Source organism: Monodelphis domestica, chromosome 4, assembly GCF_027887165.1.
Source record: "Monodelphis domestica isolate mMonDom1 chromosome 4, mMonDom1.pri, whole genome shotgun sequence".
NCBI lineage: Eukaryota > Metazoa > Chordata > Mammalia > Didelphimorphia > Didelphidae > Monodelphis > Monodelphis domestica.
Genome location: NC_077230.1, coordinates 186368872 through 186377850, shown reverse-complemented (window position 1 = coordinate 186377850; position 8979 = coordinate 186368872). Strand labels below are relative to the sequence as shown.

The window sequence follows — 8979 nt, the reverse complement described above, 5'->3', positions numbered from 1 at the left end:
TGAATTGGACTAAGCCTTTTGATTCCAAATCTAGTGCCCTTTCAACTAAAACGGGTTGCCTCTCATTGTCAGAAGGCAGAAACATAAATACAGGGAAGATGAGTTTGATTTGAACCAGGTAACTCTCTAGCCTGGCCTAGAGAAGCTAGAGTAGTGGTTTTCTGATGAATCCACTTGGAGCTGCCCTGTCCACTGTAGGGCCTGCTGAGGAATACACATTTTTCTGACCAAAGAGCAGAATTGGACAACTTCTGAGGATAGTCTGGTCTGGAAGGGAGCCAGAGTGTTTTTGTACCCTTCCAAAGTAGAGAGAGTCAGCAGTAGCTGCCCATTTATTGGAGACCAGCATAGGGAGAGTGTGACTGGGGTATTATAACACCTGTATAACCAAAAAGAAATGTTTCCTGGGTTAAAACTCTTACCCTTGCACAGTAAGAAATGATGAGCAGATTATTTTTATTCTTGGAAAGAACTACATGAGATAATGAAGAGTAAGAGAAGTAGAACCAAGGGAAGGAACAACATATACGGGTACAGATTTAATATTTGAAGAATAACTTGGGAATGTTCACCTCCAGAGAAGGTGCTGAGAAGTGGAAACCAGAAAGACATGATCTCTGTATTTTGCCAGGTGATGCCTGCTATGGTGTGGGGAGGGGAAGGAAGGGTGGAAAGTAAAAATAAATAAATAAATCACTCTGAACTCTTTCCTTAGACTTTACCCCCCCTCCCTCTACCAGGGGTGACATCTTCCCTGGGAAACTGAACGTTTTTGTCTTCTTCCTCCTCAGCCTGGGAACGGTGGCCTTCAGCTGTCTCCTGCTACTTTTATAACCATCTGTTGCCACCTGCTGGCCATTGTGTTGTGATGCCAACTGCTAAGAACAGGATAGCTGTCCCCAAAGTATTTATTTCCATGCTTTAAGGATCTGCGATTTTATCATACTTGGGTACCATCTTCTGCATAAAGCCTTTCCTGATCCCCTCAACTGCTGGTGTCCTCAGTTTCAAATGACCTCATATGCAACGACTTTTTATGCTATAATATATGTATCTATATATGTGCGTATACATATATATACACATGAGGAAGTTAGGTGTTGCAGGAGAGAGAGAGAGAGAGAGAGAGAGAGAGAGAGAGAGAGAGAGAGAGAGAGAGAGAGAGAGAGAGAGAGAGAGAGAGAGAGAGAGAGAGAGAGAGAGAGAGAGGGAGGGAGGGAGAGAGGGAGGGAGGGAGGGAGAGAGAGGGAGAGAGAGGGAGGGAGGGAGGGAGGGAGAGAGAGAGAGAGAGAGAGAGAGAGAGAGAGAGAGAGAGAGAGAGAGAGAGAGAGAGAGAGAGAGAGAGAGAGAGAGAGAGAGAGAGAGCGCGCACCAGGCTTGGAGCTAGGAAGATCTGAGGTCAAGCTGAACCTCAGACCTTGCTAGCTCTGAGACCCTGGGCAAGTAATTGAATCCTTATTTGCCTCAGTTTCTCATCTGTAAAAGGGGACATACTGGAGAAGGAAATGGCAAACCACTCAAATATTTTTATTAAGAAAACCCCATGGACAAAATGTAGAGTCCTACATGCCTGAACAGCAGCATATATTATCGTGTGCATGTTGTATATATACATAAACATATACTTATATGGTCTGGGTGCTCATTGGCCAAACCTCCCATTTCATATATGCCTACACATGTCATCTCCCCCCTTAGAATGCAAACTCATAGCTACCATTCCAGTCTGTGCACTTATGTCCCTAATGTGAAGCATAGTATCTAGAAAACAATAATAATAGCTAAATTCGGGGGCAACTGGGTAGCTCAGTGGATTGAGACCGAGGTCTAGAGATGGGAGGTCCTAGGTTCAAATCTGGCCTCAGACACTTCCCAGCTGTGTGACCCTGGGCAAGTCACTTGACCCCCATTGCCTAGCCCTTACCACTCTTCTGCCTAGGAACCAATACAGATTATTGACTCCAAGACAGAAGGAAAGGGTTTAAAAAAAAATAATAATAATAATAGCTAAATTCCTGTCAATGGACTAATCAGAGTGAGAACTCCCCCTCCACACACACACGCACACACACACACATCCATCTTCATATGCTTTGTTTGACTTTTTATGAATTAATACGGCCCCAAAAAATCATCTCTTAATAGACAACATGACAGAAACGAGCATCTCCAGATTTAGCTGAGCCGGTCCTTGCAAGACTAAAATATATCCCATTAGTGGACACTCCAGATTAGTACTCCAGATCTCTAAAGCTCAGCAGGAACTATTGGAGTTTGCCCTCTGGCGGTGCTGCCTTCAAAACCTCAGAATTACTCCTATGACACAAGAATGAGACATCAAAGGACTTACTTCAATACTCAGCTCATTATTCCCCACCATCTACCAGGGTTCTACTTCCCAAATTATCTTGAATTCACTTTGTATATCTTATGAATATGTTTCTACATATGAACATTGTCCTCTTCATTAGAATGTAAGCCCCTCACAGGCAAGGGTTTCTTCAATTTTGCTCTTAGCACAGTGCCTGGCACACAGTAGATATCTCATAAATTCAAGCTGTCTGATTGAATGAGAGGTTTTTTTTTAAACAAATATACCAGAATTGATTCATCCAAATGAGTATTATATATCACCTCTTATTTTACAATGTATTTACGTACATTATACTACTAATTGTAATGATGTTCTCTTTGCCCAAAACATCATCAAGGGTGTCTCTTTTGCAATTCCCTTCAGACCAGATTTATAAGCCACACTAAAAGATGTTGAAATTTTGTAGAAATGGATCTCTAGTAGTTGTCATGAAGTGCATAATTAAGTAAACAATGAGGGATCTGGGTGAAAAGATTTGGTTGGACTCAAGCCCCCAAAAGAAGTCATTGGCCCCAAATACCCCACAGTGGTTGCTCTCCAACCCCATTCCTCATGCAGGCGTGGAACATCAACCAATCCTTCCTTCTGAGCCTGAAATCAGGAAGACTCTTCTTTGTGAATTCAAATCTGCCCTGAGATACTTACTAGCTATGTGACCCTGAGCAAGTCACTTAACCTGTCTGCCTCAGTTTCCTCAACTATAAAATGAGCTTAAGAAGGAAATGGCAAACCACTCCAAGAAAACTCCAAATGGGATCATGAGGAGTTGGACATGACTGAACAATAATAACAATGAACTTTATCTAATCATGCCTACCCTATCTTCTAGTAGGACAATTTACTTTTGAATCTGAAGATAGGACTTTATTTAATATGCATATATGTGCATATAAAATGTGTGCATTCAGAGGAAAAGAGAGAAAGAGAGAGAGAGACAGAGAGAGAGACAGGGGGGGGGGGGGAGAGGGCCAGGGAGAGGGCCAGGGAGAGGGCCAGGGAGAGGGAGAGAGAAGCCCTTCCTGCAACATTCCAGGAATTAATGAGCTAACTGGGAGAGGAGTTGGAGATTATGAAGGGTTTGAGACTCTCCTTTACAAAGCCCAGTGGCTAAAGATCATCTTTATTCTCCTCCCTTCTGTCTTTTTATGTAGAGGTGAAAAAAAAATCTAAGTGTGTTCCATTTTGCTATCCTCACTGTTGATGGCATTTTATAAGCCTTATTCTCTTTTTATAAATTACTTTGTTCCCATTGCTTGTGAATATTGTGAGCTGAAATCAACAGGTATACATGTAGGAACCTTGGCCCTGGACAAGAGAAAATTATAGACTTCCTTGGCTATCTGCCCTGGGTCTCTGCAGTTCTAGTGTAAGAGAGTAGAAGACTACTCTAGGGAATATTAAGGGACAAATAATCTTATACCTCTTCCAAGCAGACTCCTAAAACTTGAACTCTGGATTCATTTATATTTCCCCCAGAAGTGTGTGTTATTGGAGTAATGGTGGCCTGGAGGTGCTGGGTCTTGGTGATTATCACTTCCTATTCTAAATGCTACCACTCCTAATTAAAAAAACAAATAATAAATACTAGAATTTTACTATGAATTCTTTTCACTGGTCTCTCCAGTAAAGATGTTATCCTTTTGTCATTTTTAAAAGTCAGGAGAACATTTGCCCATAAAATCAAGATATTTGGCCATATATTGCTCCCCACCAGGAGAAGTGAGAGGGGAAGGGGCAACTCACCTCTAGAGCAGCAGTTAGACATTTCTCAAACCAAGAGCTACTCCTGATTTAGAGATTGAAAAGACTGAGCTATAGTTTTCCAAAGGCCTACAAAGGGAAATTCTGAGCAATAAATGGGTAGGGGGTCTCTTAAGATTTAAAGGAACAAACTGTGGGAGTAAAAACACCGAGGAAAAGCAACTGCTTGACTACAGGGGTGGAGGGGATATGACTGAGGAGAGACTCTAAATGAACACTCTAGAGCAAATACCAACAACATGGAAATGGGTTTGAATCAAGGACGCATGTGATACCCAGTGGAATTGTGAGCCAGCTATGGGAGGGGTGGTGGGATGGGAGGGAGAAAATGATCTTTGTCTCCAATGAATAATGCTCGGAAATGACCAAATAAAATAATGTTTAAAAAAAAAAGATTTAAAGGAGATGAAGCTCATTTAAATGACTAAGCTCTCTTCGATGGTTACACATAGACAGTTAGTTATCTCCCTCACCTAAAGGGGCTAAAATAAGAGAATGAGAAGGGATCAGCAAAACCCATTCCACCACAATGAAAGTAATGCAGAGTTTATATAACTTAGAAACTTCATACTTCCATACTTAGGATGTGTTTCAATACGATTAAATGATTTCCTTTTCTTGTCAAATAAAATTAGACTGCTCTATCAGTGGTATCAGCAAATATTTTCATTCAATTCATAGAGTGCTAGACTTGGGGTCAGAACACCAAGTTCAAATCCTACTCTAGGCACTTATCAGGCATGTGACTCTGAGCACAATTCACTTAATCTCTAAACTTGATGAGTTTCCTCATCAGTAAGATAAGAATAATAAAGCAATTAGCATTCATCATAGCTGTGAGAACTAAATTAATTATTTATAAGCATTTTTGAAATTGAAGTACTATATAAGTGCTAGCCATTATAATTCCTAGATTATACACCAGAGGAGATTAGGGAAATGGCAGTATACATACCCTTGATGGAAATAGAGAAATTAGGAGGTGAGCTGGGTTTGTGGGGAAAAGATGATGAGCTATGTTTTAGACCTTTTGAATTTGAGATGTCAGTAGGATATCTAGATGGAGATGTCCAACAGGCAGCTAGAAAAGAGATTCTAAGGCTCAAGATACTTTTGTCAAGAGACAAAAGAGGATTAAATAAGTAGATTTAAGCATCATTTGCAAATAAATGATCATTAGATCTAAAGGGGCCCATGAGATTTCCCCCCCCAAAAAAATGGTATAGAGTAGGGATTCTTAACCTAGAGCCCACAGACCCCCCCATGAGACCTATGGATCTATTTCAGAGGATCCATGAACTTGGAGGAGAAAGGGGAGAAAATTGCATATTTATTTTCACTAAGATCTAACCAAAATTTAGTCTTTCCTTCATTTATTTGAACATCATTTTTTATATTATCTTTAGCATCTTCAGTAATATTTTATTTTTTCAAATTACATGCAAAAATAATTTTTGACATTTGTTTTCAAATATTTTGAGTTCCAAATTCTCTCCTTTTCTCCCTTCCCTCCCCACACCCCAAGACGGCAAGAATTTGGTATTGTTTATACACATGCTATCATATAAAACATATTTCCATATTCATCATAACACGTTATTTTGAAAAGAGGGTCTATGACCAAAAAAAAAAAGTTTAAGAAGTCCTAGCATAAAAAGAAGGGAAGATTCAGGACAAGGCTCTGGGACACACACACACACACACACACACACCCATTGGGAGAGGGACATCTGTGAACATCCTATGAAGGAAACTGAGAAGAAACAATCACATGGGTAGGAGGGAAAACATGATAACAAGCAGGTCTATCAGTCCAGTCTAATACCTACCCCTATAACTGAAGAAAAACACCAGTTCAAACAAAGGAATCTTCTGGCAAGGCTGAGAGGCAGACTGTCTGGCCAAATGAACAGAAAGAAGTAAGCCTAACCAGAGAACAATTTGTACTAGAATATCAACATTATTAAAATGAGCAATCTTGAAGATGCCATCGATAAGGGATGAAATGAGCAGAATAGTTTTATACAATGACAACAATGCTGTAAAAACAAACAATTTTGAAAGCTATAGGAATGATGATCATTACAAAGACCATTCATAATTCCACAGGACTGATCATGAAACTGGTTGTCTATTATACATACATATGTGTATATATGTATATATACACTCATGTATACACACATATATAGTATACAGCCATTGAAAGAATATGGTTTTTCTTTTCTTTTTTCAGTGAAGTTAGGGTAGGAAGGAGAAAAAATGAACTATTAATTTTTTTTAATATCAAAATGGGGCATACTACAGAGGCTTGCACAAATAGAGACAGGGTGCTATAAATGTTGCACACACTTTCCAACGAAGTCACCTTATCATTAGTTTTGCTTGATTGTTTTGTTTCCATATAGGAGATGTCTCATAAAAAGAGAATAATGTTTGCAATATAGACACAAAACACATCAATAAAACTTTTTTAAAAGAATGAATAGAACTCTCAGGAGTTTGCTAACAGATAGACTAATGTGCAATATCCTCTTTATTCTCAATGATTTTTATTTATTTCTAGATTTCATTCTTCCTTTCAGAAAATTTGGAGCAAGGAAAGGAAGGCTGATAAGTATAATAGGAGTAAGAATAATAACAAAATATTTTCATGAAAATTATTTCACTTGATTCTCACAACGATCGGGAGATAAATATTTATTAAATGCTTTTCAGTGTGTATGTATATATGAGTATGTGAATACATACATTTGACACACACAGATGTCTAATTTATTAAGTAAAGTTCTATGTTCAGATTCAAAAATCCAAAGTTCAAGTAGAAGAAGGGTAGGAATGACTAGATATTATTCATTGTTATTGTTGTTCAGTCATTTCAATCAAGTTCAACTCTTTGTGACCCCATTTGGAATTTTCCTGGTAAAGATTCTGGAGTGGTTTGACATTTTCTTCTTCAGCTCATTTTATTTATGAGGAAACTGAAGAAAACAGGGTTGAGTGACTTGCCCAGGTCACACAGCTAGTAAGTGTGAGGACAAATTTGAACTTAAAAGAAGAGTCTTCCTAAATCCTAGATCAGTGCTCTCTCCACAGTGCTACAAATAGGGCAGGTATTATTATTATAATTCAATTTGCAAGTGGGAAAACTAAGTCCTAGAAAAGGGAAGTGACTTACTTGACCAAAAACAAAAAGTTTACCTGGGGATCTTGAACTCAGGACTTTTTACCTAAATTCAATGTACTTTCTAAGGTGATAGGGGGGAGGGACAGAGAATCTAATGGTCTTTCTCCACAACATATCACCCCAAGGGCAATCAAGCATTTGTCCCAAAGCTTGGGAAAGAAGGAATATGAAGTTATTTTTTTTCTTTTTTTCCCCTATGGCAGGGGGAGAAACAGTAGTGAATAGCAAGTTCCCTCAAAAATTATGCTCAATATTCTGGAACCACAGGACATTGTCCTGCCTGGAAAGCACAGCACAGAGAAAACATTGATCCTACTTGTACAAAAATATTTATGGCAGCTCTTTTTGTGGTGTCAAAGAATTGGAAACTAAAAGGATCTCCATCAGTTGGGGAAAGGCTAAACAAGTTGTGGTATATGATGGTGATGGAATTGGGCCTTAAGAAATTACAAACAAGCCAATAATAATTTGTAAAACCCTGGAAAGATTTATATGAAGTGATACAAAGTGAAGTGAGCAGAAAAAGGAGAAACAGCAATGAAGTATGATAACCAAGAATAAATGACTTAAGTATTATCAGCAATAAAAGGATCCAGGACAGCTCCAAGGGACTCTTGATGAAAAAGTCTATCCACTGTGATAGAAGGAACTGATGGAGCCTGAATGTAAATTGAAACACACTGTTCTTCACTTTAATTCCTCTTTAATTTTTCTCTCATGTAAACAATATGTGTCTTCTTTCACAACATGAAAAATATGGAATTATGTTAGCACACTGACAGCCTATATCATATTAGCTGCTGTCTCCAGGAGGGGAGAGCAGGGGTAGAAAGGAAGAGAATATGAATCTTCAAAATGCCAGAAAACAATTACTAAAATTGTATCCACATGAAATCTGAAAAAATATAAAAATAAAACCTGCATTTTCCAAAAGAAAAATTAAGAAGACTAGAGTTTAAGTATTCTGTCCCTTATAAAACAGTACTCAAATCATATGTTACCTCTCTACCTCAGTTTCCTCACCTATAAAAAGAGGTGGTTGAACAAAATGACCTTTAAGGTCCCTTCTTGCTCTAAAATCCCAAGATTCATTCATATGATGAAAGAGAACACTGGTTCTAGAATGAGAGGGACTAGAGGGAATTATCAGTCTAAGGCTTCCTAGCAATGTGACCTTAGACAAGTCACTTAACTTTTCTAAGCCTCAGTTTAATCATCTGAAAAGTGTAAGAGGTTTGCATTAGATGACTTCTCACATTCCCTACAGCTCTAAATTCTTTCCTCCACAATTTCAGGTTTTGGATTTACTTAAAGTGAGGTACGTACGCCTTTATTCCAGACTGTAGGGCTTAGAGTTTTTGCATTGTTCAGCACTTAGCATCATCCTCATGAGGAAGTAAGAAGTAGCATTTTGCTTTGAGCAATTTAGAGCTGTGAGGATCTAAATCTCAAAGGCCCATATATACCAACCATATGGAACTTCCTCTCTGGGACCTGTTAACTCCAGGGTGCCTGTGGATCGTTTTAGCTAAGTTGCTGAAGAAAAAAGTCCATCTTGCTCTTCCATGCTGGGACAGCACTATGGAGTTTGGAGTTTGATTGGGTGTAACCTTTAATGAAGACCACCTCTTCTACAAAGCTGGTTTTTATGGGCCCC

At 38.8% G+C, this 8979-nt stretch overlaps 1 long non-coding RNA gene across 1 annotated transcript in view; it reads left to right on the top strand.

Annotated features, from left to right (window-relative positions):
- Window positions 1-989, top strand: part of LOC107649146 (uncharacterized) — a 5230-nt gene extending 4241 nt beyond the window's left edge. The window contains exon 2 of the long non-coding RNA XR_008918250.1: window positions 792-989. This is a non-coding gene — a long non-coding RNA (uncharacterized LOC107649146). The remainder of the gene's footprint in view (window positions 1-791) is intronic.
- The last annotated feature ends 7990 nt before the right edge of the window (window positions 990-8979 follow it).